Source organism: Rhinoderma darwinii (assembly GCF_050947455.1).
Source record: "Rhinoderma darwinii isolate aRhiDar2 chromosome 5 unlocalized genomic scaffold, aRhiDar2.hap1 SUPER_5_unloc_24, whole genome shotgun sequence".
NCBI lineage: Eukaryota > Metazoa > Chordata > Amphibia > Anura > Rhinodermatidae > Rhinoderma > Rhinoderma darwinii.
Window position 1 is genome coordinate 177,884 of NW_027461781.1, and position 26,203 is coordinate 204,086.

The 26,203-nt window shown below is 47.8% G+C and overlaps 18 non-coding genes across 18 annotated transcripts; all 18 read right to left on the reverse strand.

Moving 5' to 3' along the window:
• Positions 1-412: 412 nt before the first annotated feature.
• Positions 413-603, reverse strand: LOC142687632 (U2 spliceosomal RNA). Its single transcript, XR_012856839.1, has one exon. It is a non-coding gene; the product is annotated as a U2 spliceosomal RNA (small nuclear RNA).
• Positions 604-1,891: 1,288 nt separating this feature from the next.
• On the reverse strand, positions 1,892-2,082 carry LOC142687634 (U2 spliceosomal RNA). The gene has a single exon (XR_012856840.1). It is a non-coding gene; the product is annotated as a U2 spliceosomal RNA (small nuclear RNA).
• A 1,292-nt stretch (positions 2,083-3,374) lies between these two features.
• On the reverse strand, positions 3,375-3,565 carry LOC142687636 (U2 spliceosomal RNA). The gene has a single exon (XR_012856842.1). It is a non-coding gene; the product is annotated as a U2 spliceosomal RNA (small nuclear RNA).
• A 1,288-nt stretch (positions 3,566-4,853) lies between these two features.
• Positions 4,854-5,044, reverse strand: LOC142687637 (U2 spliceosomal RNA). The gene has a single exon (XR_012856843.1). It is a non-coding gene; the product is annotated as a U2 spliceosomal RNA (small nuclear RNA).
• Positions 5,045-6,324: 1,280 nt separating this feature from the next.
• On the reverse strand, positions 6,325-6,515 carry LOC142687638 (U2 spliceosomal RNA). Its single transcript, XR_012856844.1, has one exon. It is a non-coding gene; the product is annotated as a U2 spliceosomal RNA (small nuclear RNA).
• Positions 6,516-7,799: 1,284 nt separating this feature from the next.
• Positions 7,800-7,990, reverse strand: LOC142687639 (U2 spliceosomal RNA). The gene has a single exon (XR_012856845.1). It is a non-coding gene; the product is annotated as a U2 spliceosomal RNA (small nuclear RNA).
• Positions 7,991-9,286: 1,296 nt separating this feature from the next.
• Positions 9,287-9,483, reverse strand: LOC142688039 (U2 spliceosomal RNA). Its single transcript, XR_012857208.1, has one exon. It is a non-coding gene; the product is annotated as a U2 spliceosomal RNA (small nuclear RNA).
• Positions 9,484-10,779: 1,296 nt separating this feature from the next.
• LOC142687640 (U2 spliceosomal RNA) lies at positions 10,780-10,970 on the reverse strand. The gene has a single exon (XR_012856846.1). It is a non-coding gene; the product is annotated as a U2 spliceosomal RNA (small nuclear RNA).
• Positions 10,971-12,238: 1,268 nt separating this feature from the next.
• Positions 12,239-12,429, reverse strand: LOC142687641 (U2 spliceosomal RNA). Its single transcript, XR_012856847.1, has one exon. It is a non-coding gene; the product is annotated as a U2 spliceosomal RNA (small nuclear RNA).
• A 1,296-nt stretch (positions 12,430-13,725) lies between these two features.
• Positions 13,726-13,916, reverse strand: LOC142687642 (U2 spliceosomal RNA). Its single transcript, XR_012856848.1, has one exon. It is a non-coding gene; the product is annotated as a U2 spliceosomal RNA (small nuclear RNA).
• Positions 13,917-15,196: 1,280 nt separating this feature from the next.
• LOC142687643 (U2 spliceosomal RNA) lies at positions 15,197-15,387 on the reverse strand. The gene has a single exon (XR_012856849.1). It is a non-coding gene; the product is annotated as a U2 spliceosomal RNA (small nuclear RNA).
• A 1,300-nt stretch (positions 15,388-16,687) lies between these two features.
• On the reverse strand, positions 16,688-16,878 carry LOC142687645 (U2 spliceosomal RNA). The gene has a single exon (XR_012856850.1). It is a non-coding gene; the product is annotated as a U2 spliceosomal RNA (small nuclear RNA).
• Positions 16,879-18,166: 1,288 nt separating this feature from the next.
• On the reverse strand, positions 18,167-18,357 carry LOC142688013 (U2 spliceosomal RNA). Its single transcript, XR_012857184.1, has one exon. It is a non-coding gene; the product is annotated as a U2 spliceosomal RNA (small nuclear RNA).
• Positions 18,358-19,638: 1,281 nt separating this feature from the next.
• LOC142687646 (U2 spliceosomal RNA) lies at positions 19,639-19,829 on the reverse strand. The gene has a single exon (XR_012856851.1). It is a non-coding gene; the product is annotated as a U2 spliceosomal RNA (small nuclear RNA).
• A 1,280-nt stretch (positions 19,830-21,109) lies between these two features.
• On the reverse strand, positions 21,110-21,300 carry LOC142687648 (U2 spliceosomal RNA). The gene has a single exon (XR_012856853.1). It is a non-coding gene; the product is annotated as a U2 spliceosomal RNA (small nuclear RNA).
• Positions 21,301-22,572: 1,272 nt separating this feature from the next.
• Positions 22,573-22,763, reverse strand: LOC142687649 (U2 spliceosomal RNA). Its single transcript, XR_012856854.1, has one exon. It is a non-coding gene; the product is annotated as a U2 spliceosomal RNA (small nuclear RNA).
• A 1,305-nt stretch (positions 22,764-24,068) lies between these two features.
• LOC142687650 (U2 spliceosomal RNA) lies at positions 24,069-24,259 on the reverse strand. Its single transcript, XR_012856855.1, has one exon. It is a non-coding gene; the product is annotated as a U2 spliceosomal RNA (small nuclear RNA).
• Positions 24,260-25,543: 1,284 nt separating this feature from the next.
• Positions 25,544-25,734, reverse strand: LOC142687651 (U2 spliceosomal RNA). Its single transcript, XR_012856856.1, has one exon. It is a non-coding gene; the product is annotated as a U2 spliceosomal RNA (small nuclear RNA).
• Positions 25,735-26,203: the final 469 nt, after the last annotated feature.

A 26,203-nucleotide genomic window follows, 5' to 3' on the forward strand; every position in this document is an offset into this window, starting at 1 on the left:
GCTTTATTGGCTGTTTGCTGTTCCCCTACTCCACTCCACTATTTGACTGTTGTGCTGCATCAATCAATCAATCAATCAATCAATCAATCAATCAATCAATCAATCAATCAATCAGTGGCTGGCTCAGGTGCAGCTCTTTAACTTACCTAAAAGGGAGGGCGGAGAGAAGACAAGGAAGGTGAATGAGGTGTTCCAATGTGAAATGCCGGAAACACAGAAACACAGACGACACACAACAAGAGGTGGCAATCTATTCATTAATTGCATTTAATCAATGAGCTCATTATCACTCATGCATTGTCCAACAGGTGTTGAAATAATGGGATTAAAAGGGGAGATCCCTTCAGAAAGACAGAAACAATAGCAAAGACAAAAAACACTTTTGGAATCTGCTTTTAGTCAACACATAAGGAAAGGGTGCACCGGTCCTGGAAATACTGCAATACCAGGTCAATGCGTGGAGTGGACAGAGCAAGCTCTATTTCCATCTCCCTGTTCTAAAAATCCATTTAATATATGGTCCCCAGATAGGGGACGTATCAGATATTAAACTGATAAGAACAGATACTACACTTGATCTTAGCCAAAAGGCCGAGAAGCGATAACCCGAACGGGCCGCGCGTTGCCCGAGCCTGCCCGATACTGCTGTTCAGCCCTTGCAGCGATTCAGCCTACTTCTAGGCAATTCCATGGGGCCCTGCAGGCTCACACACTCACAGCTACACGGGAGGTGAATAAAGGCCGGAGAGGAAGCCAGACAGGATTTGCTTCTTTTGCTTGCACCACAATGCAGTGCTGAAAGAGGAGGAATCTACATAAAAACGCCTTCCTGGCAACGCCCAAATGCCCTGCTGCCATGCAGATAAACACTGGCAGCGGCAGCAAGTGCATGCCCACAGCCACCCCTTGTTCCTTCACACCTTGTATCAGCTGTAATCCAGTCCAGTCCAGTGCTGCCTGCTGAGCAGCACTGACCAACACTGCCTGGGCCCAGGCTTTTATCTCTGAGGCCCCATTATGATGTCAGAAAGCTGGCTCTGGAATCCTGAGGGCTCCACTATGACACGTGCAAAGTTCCGTCTGAACTTTATATAAGACGGTGAGGCTCAGTCAGTCACTCAGTGTTGCCTGAGAGGGCAACACTGCAACAGCCGGCCGCCAGGCTGTCTTTTTTTTGCACAGCTAGTTGCCTCCAGGAGGCCACAAGAGGGAGACAAGGGACTGCAAAATGGAAAATAGGCATCCACCAACTTTACAGACAACTTCTCCTTGCTCCTACAACCTCCATCCTTGCACAGTTTGTTATTCTTCTAGGTAACATAGTAACAAATCCAAATTGCTGCTCTCTTTGTAGGCAAGCAAGGCTTTGTTGCAACTGCAATTCTTACTTCTTCTTGAAATGTAGGGACGACAGTACATTCCATCACATCCATCTAGTGTACACAGGTAGGTCCATTGTGGCGGGCAGGCGAGCGGGCGGGCTGCTTTATTGGCTGTTTGCTGTTCCCCTACTCCACTCCACTATTTGACTGTTGTGCTGCATCAATCAATCAATCAATCAATCAATCAATCAATCAATCAATCAATCAATCAGTGGCTGGCTCAGGTGCAGCTCTTTAACTTACCTAAAAGGGAGGGCGGAGAGAAGACAAGGAAGGTGAATGAGGTGTTCCAATGTGAAATGCCGGAAACACAGAAACACAGACGACACACAACAAGAGGTGGCAATCTATTCATTAATTGCATTTAATCAATGAGCTCATTATCACTCATGCATTGTCCAACAGGTGTTGAAATAATGGGATTAAAAGGGGAGATCCCTTCAGAAAGACAGAAACAATAGCAAAGACAAAAAACACTTTTGGAATCTGCTTTTAGTCAACACATAAGGAAAGGGTGCACCGGTCCTGGAAATACTGCAATACCAGGTCAATGCGTGGAGTGGACAGAGCAAGCTCTATTTCCATCTCCCTGTTCTAAAAATCCATTTAATATATGGTCCCCAGATAGGGGACGTATCAGATATTAAACTGATAAGAACAGATACTACACTTGATCTTAGCCAAAAGGCCGAGAAGCGATAACCCGAACGGGCCGCGCGTTGCCCGAGCCTGCCCGATACTGCTGTTCAGCCCTTGCAGCGATTCAGCCTACTTCTAGGCAATTCCATGGGGCCCTGCAGGCTCACACACTCACAGCTACACGGGAGGTGAATAAAGGCCGGAGAGGAAGCCAGACAGGATTTGCTTCTTTTGCTTGCACCACAATGCAGTGCTGAAAGAGGAGGAATCTACATAAAAACGCCTTCCTGGCAACGCCCAAATGCCCTGCTGCCATGCAGATAAACACTGGCAGCGGCAGCAAGTGCATGCCCACAGCCACCCCTTGTTCCTTCACACCTTGTATCAGCTGTAATCCAGTCCAGTCCAGTGCTGCCTGCTGAGCAGCACTGACCAACACTGCCTGGGCCCAGGCTTTTATCTCTGAGGCCCCATTATGATGTCAGAAAGCTGGCTCTGGAATCCTGAGGGCTCCACTATGACACGTGCAAAGTTCCGTCTGAACTTTATATAAGACGGTGAGGCTCAGTCAGTCACTCAGTGTTGCCTGAGAGGGCAACACTGCAACAGCCGGCCGCCAGGCTGTCTTTTTTTTGCACAGCTAGTTGCCTCCAGGAGGCCACAAGAGGGAGACAAGGGACTGCAAAATGGAAAATAGGCATCCACCAACTTTACAGACAACTTCTCCTTGCTCCTACAACCTCCATCCTTGCACAGTTTGTTATTCTTCTAGGTAACATAGTAACAAATCCAAATTGCTGCTCTCTTTGTAGGCAAGCAAGGCTTTGTTGCAACTGCAATTCTTACTTCTTCTTGAAATGTAGGGACGACAGTACATTCCATCACATCCATCTAGTGTACACAGGTAGGTCCATTGTGGCGGGCAGGCGAGCGGGCAGGCTGCTTTATTGGCTGTTTGCTGTTCCCCTACTCCACTCCACTATTTGACTGTTGTGCTGCATCAATCAATCAATCAATCAATCAATCAATCAATCAATCAATCAATCAATCAATCAGTGGCTGGCTCAGGTGCAGCTCTTTAACTTACCTAAAAGGGAGGGCGGAGAGAAGACAAGGAAGGTGAATGAGGTGTTCCAATGTGAAATGCCGGAAACACAGAAACACAGACGACACACAACAAGAGGTGGCAATCTATTCATTAATTGCATTTAATCAATGAGCTCATTATCACTCATGCATTGTCCAACAGGTGTTGAAATAATGGGATTAAAAGGGGAGATCCCTTCAGAAAGACAGAAACAATAGCAAAGACAAAAAACACTTTTGGAATCTGCTTTTAGTCAACACATAAGGAAAGGGTGCACCGGTCCTGGAAATACTGCAATACCAGGTCAATGCGTGGAGTGGACAGAGCAAGCTCTATTTCCATCTCCCTGTTCTAAAAATCCATTTAATATATGGTCCCCAGATAGGGGACGTATCAGATATTAAACTGATAAGAACAGATACTACACTTGATCTTAGCCAAAAGGCCGAGAAGCGATAACCCGAACGGGCCGCGCGTTGCCCGAGCCTGCCCGATACTGCTGTTCAGCCCTTGCAGCGATTCAGCCTACTTCTAGGCAATTCCATGGGGCCCTGCAGGCTCACACACTCACAGCTACACGGGAGGTGAATAAAGGCCGGAGAGGAAGCCAGACAGGATTTGCTTCTTTTGCTTGCACCACAATGCAGTGCTGAAAGAGGAGGAATCTACATAAAAACGCCTTCCTGGCAACGCCCAAATGCCCTGCTGCCATGCAGATAAACACTGGCAGCGGCAGCAAGTGCATGCCCACAGCCACCCCTTGTTCCTTCACACCTTGTATCAGCTGTAATCCAGTCCAGTCCAGTGCTGCCTGCTGAGCAGCACTGACCAACACTGCCTGGGCCCAGGCTTTTATCTCTGAGGCCCCATTATGATGTCAGAAAGCTGGCTCTGGAATCCTGAGGGCTCCACTATGACACGTGCAAAGTTCCGTCTGAACTTTATATAAGACGGTGAGGCTCAGTCAGTCACTCAGTGTTGCCTGAGAGGGCAACACTGCAACAGCCGGCCGCCAGGCTGTCTTTTTTTTGCACAGCTAGTTGCCTCCAGGAGGCCACAAGAGGGAGACAAGGGACTGCAAAATGGAAAATAGGCATCCACCAACTTTACAGACAACTTCTCCTTGCTCCTACAACCTCCATCCTTGCACAGTTTGTTATTCTTCTAGGTAACATAGTAACAAATCCAAATTGCTGCTCTCTTTGTAGGCAAGCAAGGCTTTGTTGCAACTGCAATTCTTACTTCTTCTTGAAATGTAGGGACGACAGTACATTCCATCACATCCATCTAGTGTACACAGGTAGGTCCATTGTGGCGGGCAGGCGAGCGGGCGGGCTGCTTTATTGGCTGTTTGCTGTTCCCCTACTCCACTCCACTATTTGACTGTTGTGCTGCATCAATCAATCAATCAATCAATCAATCAATCAATCAATCAATCAATCAATCAGTGGCTGGCTCAGGTGCAGCTCTTTAACTTACCTAAAAGGGAGGGCGGAGAGAAGACAAGGAAGGTGAATGAGGTGTTCCAATGTGAAATGCCGGAAACACAGAAACACAGACGACACACAACAAGAGGTGGCAATCTATTCATTAATTGCATTTAATCAATGAGCTCATTATCACTCATGCATTGTCCAACAGGTGTTGAAATAATGGGATTAAAAGGGGAGATCCCTTCAGAAAGACAGAAACAATAGCAAAGACAAAAAACACTTTTGGAATCTGCTTTTAGTCAACACATAAGGAAAGGGTGCACCGGTCCTGGAAATACTGCAATACCAGGTCAATGCGTGGAGTGGACAGAGCAAGCTCTATTTCCATCTCCCTGTTCTAAAAATCCATTTAATATATGGTCCCCAGATAGGGGACGTATCAGATATTAAACTGATAAGAACAGATACTACACTTGATCTTAGCCAAAAGGCCGAGAAGCGATAACCCGAACGGGCCGCGCGTTGCCCGAGCCTGCCCGATACTGCTGTTCAGCCCTTGCAGCGATTCAGCCTACTTCTAGGCAATTCCATGGGGCCCTGCAGGCTCACACACTCACAGCTACACGGGAGGTGAATAAAGGCCGGAGAGGAAGCCAGACAGGATTTGCTTCTTTTGCTTGCACCACAATGCAGTGCTGAAAGAGGAGGAATCTACATAAAAACGCCTTCCTGGCAACGCCCAAATGCCCTGCTGCCATGCAGATAAACACTGGCAGCGGCAGCAAGTGCATGCCCACAGCCACCCCTTGTTCCTTCACACCTTGTATCAGCTGTAATCCAGTCCAGTCCAGTGCTGCCTGCTGAGCAGCACTGACCAACACTGCCTGGGCCCAGGCTTTTATCTCTGAGGCCCCATTATGATGTCAGAAAGCTGGCTCTGGAATCCTGAGGGCTCCACTATGACACGTGCAAAGTTCCGTCTGAACTTTATATAAGACGGTGAGGCTCAGTCAGTCACTCAGTGTTGCCTGAGAGGGCAACACTGCAACAGCCGGCCGCCAGGCTGTCTTTTTTTTGCACAGCTAGTTGCCTCCAGGAGGCCACAAGAGGGAGACAAGGGACTGCAAAATGGAAAATAGGCATCCACCAACTTTACAGACAACTTCTCCTTGCTCCTACAACCTCCATCCTTGCACAGTTTGTTATTCTTCTAGGTAACATAGTAACAAATCCAAATTGCTGCTCTCTTTGTAGGCAAGCAAGGCTTTGTTGCAACTGCAATTCTTACTTCTTCTTGAAATGTAGGGACGACAGTACATTCCATCACATCCATCTAGTGTACACAGGTAGGTCCATTGTGGCGGGCAGGCGAGCGGGCGGGCTGCTTTATTGGCTGTTTGCTGTTCCCCTACTCCACTCCACTATTTGACTGTTGTGCTGCATCAATCAATCAATCAATCAATCAATCAATCAATCAATCAATCAGTGGCTGGCTCAGGTGCAGCTCTTTAACTTACCTAAAAGGGAGGGCGGAGAGAAGACAAGGAAGGTGAATGAGGTGTTCCAATGTGAAATGCCGGAAACACAGAAACACAGACGACACACAACAAGAGGTGGCAATCTATTCATTAATTGCATTTAATCAATGAGCTCATTATCACTCATGCATTGTCCAACAGGTGTTGAAATAATGGGATTAAAAGGGGAGATCCCTTCAGAAAGACAGAAACAATAGCAAAGACAAAAAACACTTTTGGAATCTGCTTTTAGTCAACACATAAGGAAAGGGTGCACCGGTCCTGGAAATACTGCAATACCAGGTCAATGCGTGGAGTGGACAGAGCAAGCTCTATTTCCATCTCCCTGTTCTAAAAATCCATTTAATATATGGTCCCCAGATAGGGGACGTATCAGATATTAAACTGATAAGAACAGATACTACACTTGATCTTAGCCAAAAGGCCGAGAAGCGATAACCCGAACGGGCCGCGCGTTGCCCGAGCCTGCCCGATACTGCTGTTCAGCCCTTGCAGCGATTCAGCCTACTTCTAGGCAATTCCATGGGGCCCTGCAGGCTCACACACTCACAGCTACACGGGAGGTGAATAAAGGCCGGAGAGGAAGCCAGACAGGATTTGCTTCTTTTGCTTGCACCACAATGCAGTGCTGAAAGAGGAGGAATCTACATAAAAACGCCTTCCTGGCAACGCCCAAATGCCCTGCTGCCATGCAGATAAACACTGGCAGCGGCAGCAAGTGCATGCCCACAGCCACCCCTTGTTCCTTCACACCTTGTATCAGCTGTAATCCAGTCCAGTCCAGTGCTGCCTGCTGAGCAGCACTGACCAACACTGCCTGGGCCCAGGCTTTTATCTCTGAGGCCCCATTATGATGTCAGAAAGCTGGCTCTGGAATCCTGAGGGCTCCACTATGACACGTGCAAAGTTCCGTCTGAACTTTATATAAGACGGTGAGGCTCAGTCAGTCACTCAGTGTTGCCTGAGAGGGCAACACTGCAACAGCCGGCCGCCAGGCTGTCTTTTTTTTGCACAGCTAGTTGCCTCCAGGAGGCCACAAGAGGGAGACAAGGGACTGCAAAATGGAAAATAGGCATCCACCAACTTTACAGACAACTTCTCCTTGCTCCTACAACCTCCATCCTTGCACAGTTTGTTATTCTTCTAGGTAACATAGTAACAAATCCAAATTGCTGCTCTCTTTGTAGGCAAGCAAGGCTTTGTTGCAACTGCAATTCTTACTTCTTCTTGAAATGTAGGGACGACAGTACATTCCATCACATCCATCTAGTGTACACAGGTAGGTCCATTGTGGCGGGCAGGCGAGCGGGCGGGCTGCTTTATTGGCTGTTTGCTGTTCCCCTACTCCACTCCACTATTTGACTGTTGTGCTGCATCAATCAATCAATCAATCAATCAATCAATCAATCAATCAATCAATCAGTGGCTGGCTCAGGTGCAGCTCTTTAACTTACCTAAAAGGGAGGGCGGAGAGAAGACAAGGAAGGTGAATGAGGTGTTCCAATGTGAAATGCCGGAAACACAGAAACACAGACGACACACAACAAGAGGTGGCAATCTATTCATTAATTGCATTTAATCAATGAGCTCATTATCACTCATGCATTGTCCAACAGGTGTTGAAATAATGGGATTAAAAGGGGAGATCCCTTCAGAAAGACAGAAACAATAGCAAAGACAAAAAACACTTTTGGAATCTGCTTTTAGTCAACACATAAGGAAAGGGTGCACCGGTCCTGGAAATACTGCAATACCAGGTCAATGCGTGGAGTGGACAGAGCAAGCTCTATTTCCATCTCCCTGTTCTAAAAATCCATTTAATATATGGTCCCCAGATAGGGGACGTATCAGATATTAAACTGATAAGAACAGATACTACACTTGATCTTAGCCAAAAGGCCGAGAAGCGATAACCCGAACGGGCCGCGCGTTGCCCGAGCCTGCCCGATACTGCTGTTCAGCCCTTGCAGCGATTCAGCCTACTTCTAGGCAATTCCATGGGGCCCTGCAGGCTCACACACTCACAGCTACACGGGAGGTGAATAAAGGCCGGAGAGGAAGCCAGACAGGATTTGCTTCTTTTGCTTGCACCACAATGCAGTGCTGAAAGAGGAGGAATCTACATAAAAACGCCTTCCTGGCAACGCCCAAATGCCCTGCTGCCATGCAGATAAACACTGGCAGCGGCAGCAAGTGCATGCCCACAGCCACCCCTTGTTCCTTCACACCTTGTATCAGCTGTAATCCAGTCCAGTCCAGTGCTGCCTGCTGAGCAGCACTGACCAACACTGCCTGGGCCCAGGCTTTTATCTCTGAGGCCCCATTATGATGTCAGAAAGCTGGCTCTGGAATCCTGAGGGCTCCACTATGACACGTGCAAAGTTCCGTCTGAACTTTATATAAGACGGTGAGGCTCAGTCAGTCACTCAGTGTTGCCTGAGAGGGCAACACTGCAACAGCCGGCCGCCAGGCTGTCTTTTTTTTGCACAGCTAGTTGCCTCCAGGAGGCCACAAGAGGGAGACAAGGGACTGCAAAATGGAAAATAGGCATCCACCAACTTTACAGACAACTTCTCCTTGCTCCTACAACCTCCATCCTTGCACAGTTTGTTATTCTTCTAGGTAACATAGTAACAAATCCAAATTGCTGCTCTCTTTGTAGGCAAGCAAGGCTTTGTTGCAACTGCAATTCTTACTTCTTCTTGAAATGTAGGGACGACAGTACATTCCATCACATCCATCTAGTGTACACAGGTAGGTCCATTGTGGCGGGCAGGCGAGCGGGCGGGCTGCTTTATTGGCTGTTTGCTGTTCCCCTACTCCACTCCACTATTTGACTGTTGTGCTGCATCAATCAATCAATCAATCAATCAATCAATCAATCAATCAATCAATCAATCAATCAATCAGTGGCTGGCTCAGGTGCAGCTCTTTAACTTACCTAAAAGGGAGGGCGGAGAGAAGACAAGGAAGGTGAATGAGGTGTTCCAATGTGAAATGCCGGAAACACAGAAACACAGACGACACACAACAAGAGGTGGCAATCTATTCATTAATTGCATTTAATCAATGAGCTCATTATCACTCATGCATTGTCCAACAGGTGTTGAAATAATGGGATTAAAAGGGGAGATCCCTTCAGAAAGACAGAAACAATAGCAAAGACAAAAAACACTTTTGGAATCTGCTTTTAGTCAACACATAAGGAAAGGGTGCACCGGTCCTGGAAATACTGCAATACCAGGTCAATGCGTGGAGTGGACAGAGCAAGCTCTATTTCCATTTCCATCTCCCTGTTCTAAAAATCCATTTAATATATGGTCCCCAGATAGGGGACGTATCAGATATTAAACTGATAAGAACAGATACTACACTTGATCTTAGCCAAAAGGCCGAGAAGCGATAACCCGAACGGGCCGCGCGTTGCCCGAGCCTGCCCGATACTGCTGTTCAGCCCTTGCAGCGATTCAGCCTACTTCTAGGCAATTCCATGGGGCCCTGCAGGCTCACACACTCACAGCTACACGGGAGGTGAATAAAGGCCGGAGAGGAAGCCAGACAGGATTTGCTTCTTTTGCTTGCACCACAATGCAGTGCTGAAAGAGGAGGAATCTACATAAAAACGCCTTCCTGGCAACGCCCAAATGCCCTGCTGCCATGCAGATAAACACTGGCAGCGGCAGCAAGTGCATGCCCACAGCCACCCCTTGTTCCTTCACACCTTGTATCAGCTGTAATCCAGTCCAGTCCAGTGCTGCCTGCTGAGCAGCACTGACCAACACTGCCTGGGCCCAGGCTTTTATCTCTGAGGCCCCATTATGATGTCAGAAAGCTGGCTCTGGAATCCTGAGGGCTCCACTATGACACGTGCAAAGTTCCGTCTGAACTTTATATAAGACGGTGAGGCTCAGTCAGTCACTCAGTGTTGCCTGAGAGGGCAACACTGCAACAGCCGGCCGCCAGGCTGTCTTTTTTTTGCACAGCTAGTTGCCTCCAGGAGGCCACAAGAGGGAGACAAGGGACTGCAAAATGGAAAATAGGCATCCACCAACTTTACAGACAACTTCTCCTTGCTCCTACAACCTCCATCCTTGCACAGTTTGTTATTCTTCTAGGTAACATAGTAACAAATCCAAATTGCTGCTCTCTTTGTAGGCAAGCAAGGCTTTGTTGCAACTGCAATTCTTACTTCTTCTTGAAATGTAGGGACGACAGTACATTCCATCACATCCATCTAGTGTACACAGGTAGGTCCATTGTGGCGGGCAGGCGAGCGGGCGGGCTGCTTTATTGGCTGTTTGCTGTTCCCCTACTCCACTCCACTATTTGACTGTTGTGCTGCATCAATCAATCAATCAATCAATCAATCAATCAATCAATCAATCAATCAATCAATCAATCAGTGGCTGGCTCAGGTGCAGCTCTTTAACTTACCTAAAAGGGAGGGCGGAGAGAAGACAAGGAAGGTGAATGAGGTGTTCCAATGTGAAATGCCGGAAACACAGAAACACAGACGACACACAACAAGAGGTGGCAATCTATTCATTAATTGCATTTAATCAATGAGCTCATTATCACTCATGCATTGTCCAACAGGTGTTGAAATAATGGGATTAAAAGGGGAGATCCCTTCAGAAAGACAGAAACAATAGCAAAGACAAAAAACACTTTTGGAATCTGCTTTTAGTCAACACATAAGGAAAGGGTGCACCGGTCCTGGAAATACTGCAATACCAGGTCAATGCGTGGAGTGGACAGAGCAAGCTCTATTTCCATCTCCCTGTTCTAAAAATCCATTTAATATATGGTCCCCAGATAGGGGACGTATCAGATATTAAACTGATAAGAACAGATACTACACTTGATCTTAGCCAAAAGGCCGAGAAGCGATAACCCGAACGGGCCGCGCGTTGCCCGAGCCTGCCCGATACTGCTGTTCAGCCCTTGCAGCGATTCAGCCTACTTCTAGGCAATTCCATGGGGCCCTGCAGGCTCACACACTCACAGCTACACGGGAGGTGAATAAAGGCCGGAGAGGAAGCCAGACAGGATTTGCTTCTTTTGCTTGCACCACAATGCAGTGCTGAAAGAGGAGGAATCTACATAAAAACGCCTTCCTGGCAACGCCCAAATGCCCTGCTGCCATGCAGATAAACACTGGCAGCGGCAGCAAGTGCATGCCCACAGCCACCCCTTGTTCCTTCACACCTTGTATCAGCTGTAATCCAGTCCAGTCCAGTGCTGCCTGCTGAGCAGCACTGACCAACACTGCCTGGGCCCAGGCTTTTATCTCTGAGGCCCCATTATGATGTCAGAAAGCTGGCTCTGGAATCCTGAGGGCTCCACTATGACACGTGCAAAGTTCCGTCTGAACTTTATATAAGACGGTGAGGCTCAGTCAGTCACTCAGTGTTGCCTGAGAGGGCAACACTGCAACAGCCGGCCGCCAGGCTGTCTTTTTTTTGCACAGCTAGTTGCCTCCAGGAGGCCACAAGAGGGAGACAAGGGACTGCAAAATGGAAAATAGGCATCCACCAACTTTACAGACAACTTCTCCTTGCTCCTACAACCTCCATCCTTGCACAGTTTGTTATTCTTCTAGGTAACATAGTAACAAATCCAAATTGCTGCTCTCTTTGTAGGCAAGCAAGGCTTTGTTGCAACTGCAATTCTTACTTCTTCTTGAAATGTAGGGACGACAGTACATTCCATCACATCCATCTAGTGTACACAGGTAGGTCCATTGTGGCGGGCAGGCGAGCGGGCGGGCTGCTTTATTGGCTGTTTGCTGTTCCCCTACTCCACTCCACTATTTGACTGTTGTGCTGCATCAATCAATCAATCAATCAATCAATCAATCAGTGGCTGGCTCAGGTGCAGCTCTTTAACTTACCTAAAAGGGAGGGCGGAGAGAAGACAAGGAAGGTGAATGAGGTGTTCCAATGTGAAATGCCGGAAACACAGAAACACAGACGACACACAACAAGAGGTGGCAATCTATTCATTAATTGCATTTAATCAATGAGCTCATTATCACTCATGCATTGTCCAACAGGTGTTGAAATAATGGGATTAAAAGGGGAGATCCCTTCAGAAAGACAGAAACAATAGCAAAGACAAAAAACACTTTTGGAATCTGCTTTTAGTCAACACATAAGGAAAGGGTGCACCGGTCCTGGAAATACTGCAATACCAGGTCAATGCGTGGAGTGGACAGAGCAAGCTCTATTTCCATCTCCCTGTTCTAAAAATCCATTTAATATATGGTCCCCAGATAGGGGACGTATCAGATATTAAACTGATAAGAACAGATACTACACTTGATCTTAGCCAAAAGGCCGAGAAGCGATAACCCGAACGGGCCGCGCGTTGCCCGAGCCTGCCCGATACTGCTGTTCAGCCCTTGCAGCGATTCAGCCTACTTCTAGGCAATTCCATGGGGCCCTGCAGGCTCACACACTCACAGCTACACGGGAGGTGAATAAAGGCCGGAGAGGAAGCCAGACAGGATTTGCTTCTTTTGCTTGCACCACAATGCAGTGCTGAAAGAGGAGGAATCTACATAAAAACGCCTTCCTGGCAACGCCCAAATGCCCTGCTGCCATGCAGATAAACACTGGCAGCGGCAGCAAGTGCATGCCCACAGCCACCCCTTGTTCCTTCACACCTTGTATCAGCTGTAATCCAGTCCAGTCCAGTGCTGCCTGCTGAGCAGCACTGACCAACACTGCCTGGGCCCAGGCTTTTATCTCTGAGGCCCCATTATGATGTCAGAAAGCTGGCTCTGGAATCCTGAGGGCTCCACTATGACACGTGCAAAGTTCCGTCTGAACTTTATATAAGACGGTGAGGCTCAGTCAGTCACTCAGTGTTGCCTGAGAGGGCAACACTGCAACAGCCGGCCGCCAGGCTGTCTTTTTTTTGCACAGCTAGTTGCCTCCAGGAGGCCACAAGAGGGAGACAAGGGACTGCAAAATGGAAAATAGGCATCCACACACTTTACAGACAACTTCTCCTTGCTCCTACAACCTCCATCCTTGCACAGTTTGTTATTCTTCTAGGTAACATAGTAACAAATCCAAATTGCTGCTCTCTTTGTAGGCAAGCAAGGCTTTGTTGCAACTGCAATTCTTACTTCTTCTTGAAATGTAGGGACGACAGTACATTCCATCACATCCATCTAGTGTACACAGGTAGGTCCATTGTGGCGGGCAGGCGAGCGGGCGGGCTGCTTTATTGGCTGTTTGCTGTTCCCCTACTCCACTCCACTATTTGACTGTTGTGCTGCATCAATCAATCAATCAATCAATCAATCAATCAATCAATCAATCAATCAATCAATCAATCAGTGGCTGGCTCAGGTGCAGCTCTTTAACTTACCTAAAAGGGAGGGCGGAGAGAAGACAAGGAAGGTGAATGAGGTGTTCCAATGTGAAATGCCGGAAACACAGAAACACAGACGACACACAACAAGAGGTGGCAATCTATTCATTAATTGCATTTAATCAATGAGCTCATTATCACTCATGCATTGTCCAACAGGTGTTGAAATAATGGGATTAAAAGGGGAGATCCCTTCAGAAAGACAGAAACAATAGCAAAGACAAAAAACACTTTTGGAATCTGCTTTTAGTCAACACATAAGGAAAGGGTGCACCGGTCCTGGAAATACTGCAATACCAGGTCAATGCGTGGAGTGGACAGAGCAAGCTCTATTTCCATCTCCCTGTTCTAAAAATCCATTTAATATATGGTCCCCAGATAGGGGACGTATCAGATATTAAACTGATAAGAACAGATACTACACTTGATCTTAGCCAAAAGGCCGAGAAGCGATAACCCGAACGGGCCGCGCGTTGCCCGAGCCTGCCCGATACTGCTGTTCAGCCCTTGCAGCGATTCAGCCTACTTCTAGGCAATTCCATGGGGCCCTGCAGGCTCACACACTCACAGCTACACGGGAGGTGAATAAAGGCCGGAGAGGAAGCCAGACAGGATTTGCTTCTTTTGCTTGCACCACAATGCAGTGCTGAAAGAGGAGGAATCTACATAAAAACGCCTTCCTGGCAACGCCCAAATGCCCTGCTGCCATGCAGATAATCACTGGCAGCGGCAGCAAGTGCATGCCAACAGCCACCCCTTGTTCCTTCACACCTTGTATCAGCTGTAATCCAGTCCAGTCCAGTGCTGCCTGCTGAGCAGCACTGACCAACACTGCCTGGGCCCAGGCTTTTATCTCTGAGGCCCCATTATGATGTCAGAAAGCTGGCTCTGGAATCCTGAGGGCTCCACTATGACACGTGCAAAGTTCCGTCTGAACTTTATATAAGACGGTGAGGCTCAGTCAGTCACTCAGTGTTGCCTGAGAGGGCAACACTGCAACAGCCGGCCGCCAGGCTGTCTTTTTTTTGCACAGCTAGTTGCCTCCAGGAGGGCCTCCAGGAGGCCACAAGAGGGAGACAAGGGACTGCAAAATGGAAAATAGGCATCCACCAACTTTACAGACAACTTCTCCTTGCTCCTACAACCTCCATCCTTGCACAGTTTGTTATTCTTCTAGGTAACATAGTAACAAATCCAAATTGCTGCTCTCTTTGTAGGCAAGCAAGGCTTTGTTGCAACTGCAATTCTTACTTCTTCTTGAAATGTAGGGACGACAGTACATTCCATCACATCCATCTAGTGTACACAGGTAGGTCCATTGTGGCGGGCAGGCGAGCGGGCGGGCTGCTTTATTGGCTGTTTGCTGTTCCCCTACTCCACTCCACTATTTGACTGTTGTGCTGCATCAATCAATCAATCAATCAATCAATCAATCAGTGGCTGGCTCAGGTGCAGCTCTTTAACTTACCTAAAAGGGAGGGCGGAGAGAAGACAAGGAAGGTGAATGAGGTGTTCCAATGTGAAATGCCGGAAACACAGAAACACAGACGACACACAACAAGAGGTGGCAATCTATTCATTAATTGCATTTAATCAATGAGCTCATTATCACTCATGCATTGTCCAACAGGTGTTGAAATAATGGGATTAAAAGGGGAGATCCCTTCAGAAAGACAGAAACAATAGCAAAGACAAAAAACACTTTTGGAATCTGCTTTTAGTCAACACATAAGGAAAGGGTGCACCGGTCCTGGAAATACTGCAATACCAGGTCAATGCGTGGAGTGGACAGAGCAAGCTCTATTTCCATCTCCCTGTTCTAAAAATCCATTTAATATATGGTCCCCAGATAGGGGACGTATCAGATATTAAACTGATAAGAACAGATACTACACTTGATCTTAGCCAAAAGGCCGAGAAGCGATAACCCGAACGGGCCGCGCGTTGCCCGAGCCTGCCCGATACTGCTGTTCAGCCCTTGCAGCGATTCAGCCTACTTCTAGGCAATTCCATGGGGCCCTGCAGGCTCACACACTCACAGCTACACGGGAGGTGAATAAAGGCCGGAGAGGAAGCCAGACAGGATTTGCTTCTTTTGCTTGCACCACAATGCAGTGCTGAAAGAGGAGGAATCTACATAAAAACGCCTTCCTGGCAACGCCCAAATGCCCTGCTGCCATGCAGATAAACACTGGCAGCGGCAGCAAGTGCATGCCCACAGCCACCCCTTGTTCCTTCACACCTTGTATCAGCTGTAATCCAGTCCAGTCCAGTGCTGCCTGCTGAGCAGCACTGACCAACACTGCCTGGGCCCAGGCTTTTATCTCTGAGGCCCCATTATGATGTCAGAAAGCTGGCTCTGGAATCCTGAGGGCTCCACTATGACACGTGCAAAGTTCCGTCTGAACTTTATATAAGACGGTGAGGCTCAGTCAGTCACTCAGTGTTGCCTGAGAGGGCAACACTGCAACAGCCGGCCGCCAGGCTGTCTTTTTTTTGCACAGCTAGTTGCCTCCAGGAGGCCACAAGAGGGAGACAAGGGACTGCAAAATGGAAAATAGGCATCCACACACTTTACAGACAACTTCTCCTTGCTCCTACAACCTCCATCCTTGCACAGTTTGTTATTCTTCTAGGTAACATAGTAACAAATCCAAATTGCTGCTCTCTTTGTAGGCAAGCAAGGCTTTGTTGCAACTGCAATTCTTACTTCTTCTTGAAATGTAGGGACGACAGTACATTCCATCACATCCATCTAGTGTACACAGGTAGGTCCATTGTGGCGGGCAGGCGAGCGGGCGGGCTGCTTTATTGGCTGTTTGCTGTTCCCCTACTCCACTCCACTATTTGACTGTTGTGCTGCATCAATCAATCAATCAATCAATCAATCAATCAATCAATCAATCAATCAATCAATCAATCAATCAGTGGCTGGCTCAGGTGCAGCTCTTTAACTTACCTAAAAGGGAGGGCGGAGAGAAGACAAGGAAGGTGAATGAGGTGTTCCAATGTGAAATGCCGGAAACACAGAAACACAGACGACACACAACAAGAGGTGGCAATCTATTCATTAATTGCATTTAATCAATGAGCTCATTATCACTCATGCATTGTCCAACAGGTGTTGAAATAATGGGATTAAAAGGGGAGATCCCTTCAGAAAGACAGAAACAATAGCAAAGACAAAAAACACTTTTGGAATCTGCTTTTAGTCAACACATAAGGAAAGGGTGCACCGGTCCTGGAAATACTGCAATACCAGGTCAATGCGTGGAGTGGACAGAGCAAGCTCTATTTCCATCTCCCTGTTCTAAAAATCCATTTAATATATGGTCCCCAGATAGGGGACGTATCAGATATTAAACTGATAAGAACAGATACTACACTTGATCTTAGCCAAAAGGCCGAGAAGCGATAACCCGAACGGGCCGCGCGTTGCCCGAGCCTGCCCGATACTGCTGTTCAGCCCTTGCAGCGATTCAGCCTACTTCTAGGCAATTCCATGGGGCCCTGCAGGCTCACACACTCACAGCTACACGGGAGGTGAATAAAGGCCGGAGAGGAAGCCAGACAGGATTTGCTTCTTTTGCTTGCACCACAATGCAGTGCTGAAAGAGGAGGAATCTACATAAAAACGCCTTCCTGGCAACGCCCAAATGCCCTGCTGCCATGCAGATAATCACTGGCAGCGGCAGCAAGTGCATGCCAACAGCCACCCCTTGTTCCTTCACACCTTGTATCAGCTGTAATCCAGTCCAGTCCAGTGCTGCCTGCTGAGCAGCACTGACCAACACTGCCTGGGCCCAGGCTTTTATCTCTGAGGCCCCATTATGATGTCAGAAAGCTGGCTCTGGAATCCTGAGGGCTCCACTATGACACGTGCAAAGTTCCGTCTGAACTTTATATAAGACGGTGAGGCTCAGTCAGTCACTCAGTGTTGCCTGAGAGGGCAACACTGCAACAGCCGGCCGCCAGGCTGTCTTTTTTTTGCACAGCTAGTTGCCTCCAGGAGGCCACAAGAGGGAGACAAGGGACTGCAAAATGGAAAATAGGCATCCACACACTTTACAGACAACTTCTCCTTGCTCCTACAACCTCCATCCTTGCACAGTTTGTTATTCTTCTAGGTAACATAGTAACAAATCCAAATTGCTGCTCTCTTTGTAGGCAAGCAAGGCTTTGTTGCAACTGCAATTCTTACTTCTTCTTGAAATGTAGGGACGACAGTACATTCCATCACATCCATCTAGTGTACACAGGTAGGTCCATTGTGGCGGGCAGGCGAGCGGGCGGGCTGCTTTATTGGCTGTTTGCTGTTCCCCTACTCCACTCCACTATTTGACTGTTGTGCTGCATCAATCAATCAATCAATCAATCAATCAATCAATCAATCAATCAATCAATCAGTGGCTGGCTCAGGTGCAGCTCTTTAACTTACCTAAAAGGGAGGGCGGAGAGAAGACAAGGAAGGTGAATGAGGTGTTCCAATGTGAAATGCCGGAAACACAGAAACACAGACGACACACAACAAGAGGTGGCAATCTATTCATTAATTGCATTTAATCAATGAGCTCATTATCACTCATGCATTGTCCAACAGGTGTTGAAATAATGGGATTAAAAGGGGAGATCCCTTCAGAAAGACAGAAACAATAGCAAAGACAAAAAACACTTTTGGAATCTGCTTTTAGTCAACACATAAGGAAAGGGTGCACCGGTCCTGGAAATACTGCAATACCAGGTCAATGCGTGGAGTGGACAGAGCAAGCTCTATTTCCATCTCCCTGTTCTAAAAATCCATTTAATATATGGTCCCCAGATAGGGGACGTATCAGATATTAAACTGATAAGAACAGATACTACACTTGATCTTAGCCAAAAGGCCGAGAAGCGGTAACCCGAACGGGCCGCGCGTTGCCCGAGCCTGCCCGATACTGCTGTTCAGCCCTTGCAGCGATTCAGCCTACTTCTAGGCAATTCCATGGGGCCCTGCAGGCTCACACACTCACAGCTACACGGGAGGTGAATAAAGGCCGGAGAGGAAGCCAGACAGGATTTGCTTCTTTTGCTTGCACCACAATGCAGTGCTGAAAGAGGAGGAATCTACATAAAAACGCCTTCCTGGCAACGCCCAAATGCCCTGCTGCCATGCAGATAAACACTGGCAGCGGCAGCAAGTGCATGCCAACAGCCACCCCTTGTTCCTTCACACCTTGTATCAGCTGTAATCCAGTCCAGTCCAGTGCTGCCTGCTGAGCAGCACTGACCAACACTGCCTGGGCCCAGGCTTTTATCTCTGAGGCCCCATTATGATGTCAGAAAGCTGGCTCTGGAATCCTGAGGGCTCCACTATGACACGTGCAAAGTTCCGTCTGAACTTTATATAAGACGGTGAGGCTCAGTCAGTCACTCAGTGTTGCCTGAGAGGGCAACACTGCAACAGCCGGCCGCCAGGCTGTCTTTTTTTTGCACAGCTAGTTGCCTCCAGGAGGCCACAAGAGGGAGACAAGGGACTGCAAAATGGAAAATAGGCATCCACACACTTTACAGACAACTTCTCCTTGCTCCTACAACCTCCATCCTTGCACAGTTTGTTATTCTTCTAGGTAACATAGTAACAAATCCAAATTGCTGCTCTCTTTGTAGGCAAGCAAGGCTTTGTTGCAACTGCAATTCTTACTTCTTCTTGAAATGTAGGGACGACAGTACATTCCATCACATCCATCTAGTGTACACAGGTAGGTCCATTGTGGCGGGCAGGCGAGCGGGCGGGCTGCTTTATTGGCTGTTTGCTGTTCCCCTACTCCACTCCACTATTTGACTGTTGTGCTGCATCAATCAATCAATCAATCAATCAATCAATCAATCAATCAATCAAGTGGCTGGCTCAGGTGCAGCTCTTTAACTTACCTAAAAGGGAGGGCGGAGAGAAGACAAGGAAGGTGAATGAGGTGTTCCAATGTGAAATGCCGGAAACACAGAAACACAGACGACACACAACAAGAGGTGTCAATCTATTCATTAATTGCATTTAATCAATGAGCTCATTATCACTCATGCATTGTCCAACAGGTGTTGAAATAATGGGATTAAAAGGGGAGATCCCTTCAGAAAGACAGAAACAATAGCAAAGACAAAAAACACTTTTGGAATCTGCTTTTAGTCAACACATAAGGAAAGGGTGCACCGGTCCTGGAAATACTGCAATACCAGGTCAATGCGTGGAGTGGACAGAGCAAGCTCTATTTCCATCTCCCTGTTCTAAAAATCCATTTAATATATGGTCCCCAGATAGGGGACGTATCAGATATTAAACTGATAAGAACAGATACTACACTTGATCTTAGCCAAAAGGCCGAGAAGCGATAACCCGAACGGGCCGCGCGTTGCCCGAGCCTGCCCGATACTGCTGTTCAGCCCTTGCAGCGATTCAGCCTACTTCTAGGCAATTCCATGGGGCCCTGCAGGCTCACACACTCACAGCTACACGGGAGGTGAATAAAGGCCGGAGAGGAAGCAAGACAGGATTTGCTTCTTTTGCTTGCACCACAATGCAGTGCTGAAAGAGGAGGAATCTACATAAAAACGCCTTCCTGGCAACGCCCAAATGCCCTGCTGCCATGCAGATAAACACTGGCAGCGGCAGCAAGTGCATGCCCACAGCCACCCCTTGTTCCTTCACACCTTGTATCAGCTGTAATCCAGTCCAGTCCAGTGCTGCCTGCTGAGCAGCACTGACCAACACTGCCTGGGCCCAGGCTTTTATCTCTGAGGCCCCATTATGATGTCAGAAAGCTGGCTCTGGAATCCTGAGGGCTCCACTATGACACGTGCAAAGTTCCGTCTGAACTTTATATAAGACGGTGAGGCTCAGTCAGTCACTCAGTGTTGCCTGAGAGGGCAACACTGCAACAGCCGGCCGCCAGGCTGTCTTTTTTTTGCACAGCTAGTTGCCTCCAGGAGGCCACAAGAGGGAGACAAGGGACTGCAAAATGGAAAATAGGCATCCACCAACTTTACAGACAACTTCTCCTTGCTCCTACAACCTCCATCCTTGCACAGTTTGTTATTCTTCTAGGTAACATAGTAACAAATCCAAATTGCTGCTCTCTTTGTAGGCAAGCAAGGCTTTGTTGCAACTGCAATTCTTACTTCTTCTTGAAATGTAGGGACGACAGTACATTCCATCACATCCATCTAGTGTACACAGGTAGGTCCATTGTGGCGGGCAGGCGAGCGGGCGGGCTGCTTTATTGGCTGTTTGCTGTTCCCCTACTCCACTCCACTATTTGACTGTTGTGCTGCATCAATCAATCAATCAATCAATCAATCAATCAATCAATCAATCAGTGGCTGGCTCAGGTGCAGCTCTTTAACTTACCTAAAAGGGAGGGCGGAGAGAAGACAAGGAAGGTGAATGAGGTGTTCCAATGTGAAATGCCGGAAACACAGAAACACAGACGACACACAACAAGAGGTGGCAATCTATTCATTAATTGCATTTAATCAATGAGCTCATTATCACTCATGCATTGTCCAACAGGTGTTGAAATAATGGGATTAAAAGGGGAGATCCCTTCAGAAAGACAGAAACAATAGCAAAGACAAAAAACACTTTTGGAATCTGCTTTTAGTCAACACATAAGGAAAGGGTGCACCGGTCCTGGAAATACTGCAATACCAGGTCAATGCGTGGAGTGGACAGAGCAAGCTCTATTTCCATCTCCCTGTTCTAAAAATCCATTTAATATATGGTCCCCAGATAGGGGACGTATCAGATATTAAACTGATAAGAACAGATACTACACTTGATCTTAGCCAAAAGGCCGAGAAGCGATAACCCGAACGGGCCGCGCGTTGCCCGAGCCTGCCCGATACTGCTGTTCAGCCCTTGCAGCGATTCAGCCTACTTCTAGGCAATTCCATGGGGCCCTGCAGGCTCACACACTCACAGCTACACGGGAGGTGAATAAAGGCCGGAGAGGAAGCCAGACAGGATTTGCTTCTTTTGCTTGCACCACAATGCAGTGCTGAAAGAGGAGGAATCTACATAAAAACGCCTTCCTGGCAACGCCCAAATGCCCTGCTGCCATGCAGATAAACACTGGCAGCGGCAGCAAGTGCATGCCCACAGCCACCCCTTGTTCCTTCACACCTTGTATCAGCTGTAATCCAGTCCAGTCCAGTGCTGCCTGCTGAGCAGCACTGACCAACACTGCCTGGGCCCAGGCTTTTATCTCTGAGGCCCCATTATGATGTCAGAAAGCTGGCTCTGGAATCCTGAGGGCTCCACTATGACACGTGCAAAGTTCCGTCTGAACTTTATATAAGACGGTGAGGCTCAGTCAGTCACTCAGTGTTGCCTGAGAGGGCAACACTGCAACAGCCGGCCGCCAGGCTGTCTTTTTTTTGCACAGCTAGTTGCCTCCAGGAGGCCACAAGAGGGAGACAAGGGACTGCAAAATGGAAAATAGGCATCCACCAACTTTACAGACAACTTCTCCTTGCTCCTACAACCTCCATCCTTGCACAGTTTGTTATTCTTCTAGGTAACATAGTAACAAATCCAAATTGCTGCTCTCTTTGTAGGCAAGCAAGGCTTTGTTGCAACTGCAATTCTTACTTCTTCTTGAAATGTAGGGACGACAGTACATTCCATCACATCCATCTAGTGTACACAGGTAGGTCCATTGTGGCGGGCAGGCGAGCGGGCGGGCGGCTTTATTGGCTGTTTGCTGTTCCCCTACTCCACTCCACTATTTGACTGTTGTGCTGCATCAATCAATCAATCAATCAATCAATCAATCAATCAGTGGCTGGCTCAGGTGCAGCTCTTTAACTTACCTAAAAGGGAGGGCGGAGAGAAGACAAGGAAGGTGAATGAGGTGTTCCAATGTGAAATGCCGGAAACACAGAAACACAGACGACACACAACAAGAGGTGGCAATCTATTCATTAATTGCATTTAATCAATGAGCTCATTATCACTCATGCATTGTCCAACAGGTGTTGAAATAATGGGATTAAAAGGGGAGATCCCTTCAGAAAGACAGAAACAATAGCAAAGACAAACAACACTTTTGGAATCTGCTTTTAGTCAACACATAAGGAAAGGGTGCACCGGTCCTGGAAATACTGCAATACCAGGTCAATGCGTGGAGTGGACAGAGCAAGCTCTATTTCCATCTCCCTGTTCTAAAAATCCATTTAATATATGGTCCCCAGATAGGGGACGTATCAGATATTAAACTGATAAGAACAGATACTACACTTGATCTTAGCCAAAAGGCCGAGAAGCGATAACCCGAACGGGCCGCGCGTTGCCCGAGCCTGCCCGATACTGCTGTTCAGCCCTTGCAGCGATTCAGCCTACTTCTAGGCAATTCCATGGGGCCCTGCAGGCTCACACACTCACAGCTACACGGGAGGTGAATAAAGGCCGGAGAGGAAGCCAGACAGGATTTGCTTCTTTTGCTTGCACCACAATGCAGTGCTGAAAGAGGAGGAATCTACATAAAAACGCCTTCCTGGCAACGCCCAAATGCCCTGCTGCCATGCAGATAAACACTGGCAGCGGCAGCAAGTGCATGCCCACAGCCACCCCTTGTTCCTTCACACCTTGTATCAGCTGTAATCCAGTCCAGTCCAGTGCTGCCTGCTGAGCAGCACTGACCAACACTGCCTGGGCCCAGGCTTTTATCTCTGAGGCCCCATTATGATGTCAGAAAGCTGGCTCTGGAATCCTGAGGGCTCCACTATGACACGTGCAAAGTTCCGTCTGAACTTTATATAAGACGGTGAGGCTCAGTCAGTCACTCAGTGTTGCCTGAGAGGGCAACACTGCAACAGCCGGCCGCCAGGCTGTCTTTTTTTTGCACAGCAAGTTGCCTCCAGGAGGCCACAAGAGGGAGACAAGGGACTGCAAAATGGAAAATAGGCATCCACCAACTTTACAGACAACTTCTCCTTGCTCCTACAACCTCCATCCTTGCACAGTTTGTTATTCTTCTAGGTAACATAGTAACAAATCCAAATTGCTGCTCTCTTTGTAGGCAAGCAAGGCTTTGTTGCAACTGCAATTCTTACTTCTTCTTGAAATGTAGGGACGACAGTACATTCCATCACATCCATCTAGTGTACACAGGTAGGTCCATTGTGGCGGGCAGGCGAGCGGGCGGGCTGCTTTATTGGCTGTTTGCTGTTCCCCTACTCCACTCCACTATTTGACTGTTGTGCTGCATCAATCAATCAATCAATCAATCAATCAATCAATCAATCAATCAATCAATCAATCAATCAATCAATCAATCAGTGGCTGGCTCAGGTGCAGCTCTTTAACTTACCTAAAAGGGAGGGCGGAGAGAAGACAAGGGTGAATGAGGTGTTCCAATGTGAAATGCCGGAAACACAGAAACACAGACGACACACAACAAGAGGTGGCAATCTATTCATTAATTGCATTTAATCAATGAGCTCATTATCACTCATGCATTGTCCAACAGGTGTTGAAATAATGGGATTAAAAGGGGAGATCCCTTCAGAAAGACAGAAACAATAGCAAAGACAAAAAACACTTTTGGAATCTGCTTTTAGTCAACACATAAGGAAAGGGTGCACCGGTCCTGGAAATACTGCAATACCAGGTCAATGCGTGGAGTGGACAGAGCAAGCTCTATTTCCATCTCCCTGTTCTAAAAATCCATTTAATATATGGTCCCCAGATAGGGGACGTATCAGATATTAAACTGATAAGAACAGATACTACACTTGATCTTAGCCAAAAGGCCGAGAAGCGATAACCCGAACGGGCCGCGCGTTGCCCGAGCCTGCCCGATACTGCTGTTCAGCCCTTGCAGCGATTCAGCCTACTTCTAGGCAATTCCATGGGGCCCTGCAGGCTCACACACTCACAGCTACACGGGAGGTGAATAAAGGCCGGAGAGGAAGCCAGACAGGATTTGCTTCTTTTGCTTGCACCACAATGCAGTGCTGAAAGAGGAGGAATCTACATAAAAACGCCTTCCTGGCAACGCCCAAATGCCCTGCTGCCATGCAGATAAACACTGGCAGCGGCAGCAAGTGCATGCCCACAGCCACCCCTTGTTCCTTCACACCTTGTATCAGCTGTAATCCAGTCCAGTCCAGTGCTGCCTGCTGAGCAGCACTGACCAACACTGCCTGGGCCCAGGCTTTTATCTCTGAGGCCCCATTATGATGTCAGAAAGCTGGCTCTGGAATCCTGAGGGCTCCACTATGACACGTGCAAAGTTCCGTCTGAACTTTATATAAGACGGTGAGGCTCAGTCAGTCACTCAGTGTTGCCTGAGAGGGCAACACTGCAACAGCCGGCCGCCAGGCTGTCTTTTTTTTGCACAGCTAGTTGCCTCCAGGAGGCCACAAGAGGGAGACAAGGGACTGCAAAATGGAAAATAGGCATCCACCAACTTTACAGACAACTTCTCCTTGCTCCTACAACCTCCATCCTTGCACAGTTTGTTATTCTTCTAGGTAACATAGTAACAAATCCAAATTGCTGCTCTCTTTGTAGGCAAGCAAGGCTTTGTTGCAACTGCAATTCTTACTTCTTCTTGAAATGTAGGGACGACAGTACATTCCATCACATCCATCTAGTGTACACAGGTAGGTCCATTGTGGCGGGCAGGCGAGCGGGCGGGCTGCTTTATTGGCTGTTTGCTGTTCCCCTACTCCACTCCACTATTTGACTGTTGTGCTGCATCAATCAATCAATCAATCAATCAATCAATCAATCAATCAATCAATCAGTGGCTGGCTCAGGTGCAGCTCTTTAACTTACCTAAAAGGGAGGGCGGAGAGAAGACAAGGAAGGTGAATGAGGTGTTCCAATGTGAAATGCCGGAAACACAGAAACACAGACGACACACAACAAGAGGTGGCAATCTATTCATTAATTGCATTTAATCAATGAGCTCATTATCACTCATGCATTGTCCAACAGGTGTTGAAATAATGGGATTAAAAGGGGAGATCCCTTCAGAAAGACAGAAACAATAGCAAAGACAAAAAACACTTTTGGAATCTGCTTTTAGTCAACACATAAGGAAAGGGTGCACCGGTCCTGGAAATACTGCAATACCAGGTCAATGCGTGGAGTGGACAGAGCAAGCTCTATTTCCATCTCCCTGTTCTAAAAATCCATTTAATATATGGTCCCCAGATAGGGGACGTATCAGATATTAAACTGATAAGAACAGATACTACACTTGATCTTAGCCAAAAGGCCGAGAAGCGATAACCCGAACGGGCCGCGCGTTGCCCGAGCCTGCCCGATACTGCTGTTCAGCCCTTGCAGCGATTCAGCCTACTTCTAGGCAATTCCATGGGGCCCTGCAGGCTCACACACTCACAGCTACACGGGAGGTGAATAAAGGCCGGAGAGGAAGCCAGACAGGATTTGCTTCTTTTGCTTGCACCACAATGCAGTGCTGAAAGAGGAGGAATCTACATAAAAACGCCTTCCTGGCAACGCCCAAATGCCCTGCTGCCATGCAGATAAACACTGGCAGCGGCAGCAAGTGCATGCCCACAGCCACCCCTTGTTCCTTCACACCTTGTATCAGCTGTAATCCAGTCCAGTCCAGTGCTGCCTGCTGAGCAGCACTGACCAACACTGCCTGGGCCCAGGCTTTTATCTCTGAGGCCCCATTATGATGTCAGAAAGCTGGCTCTGGAATCCTGAGGGCTCCACTATGACACGTGCAA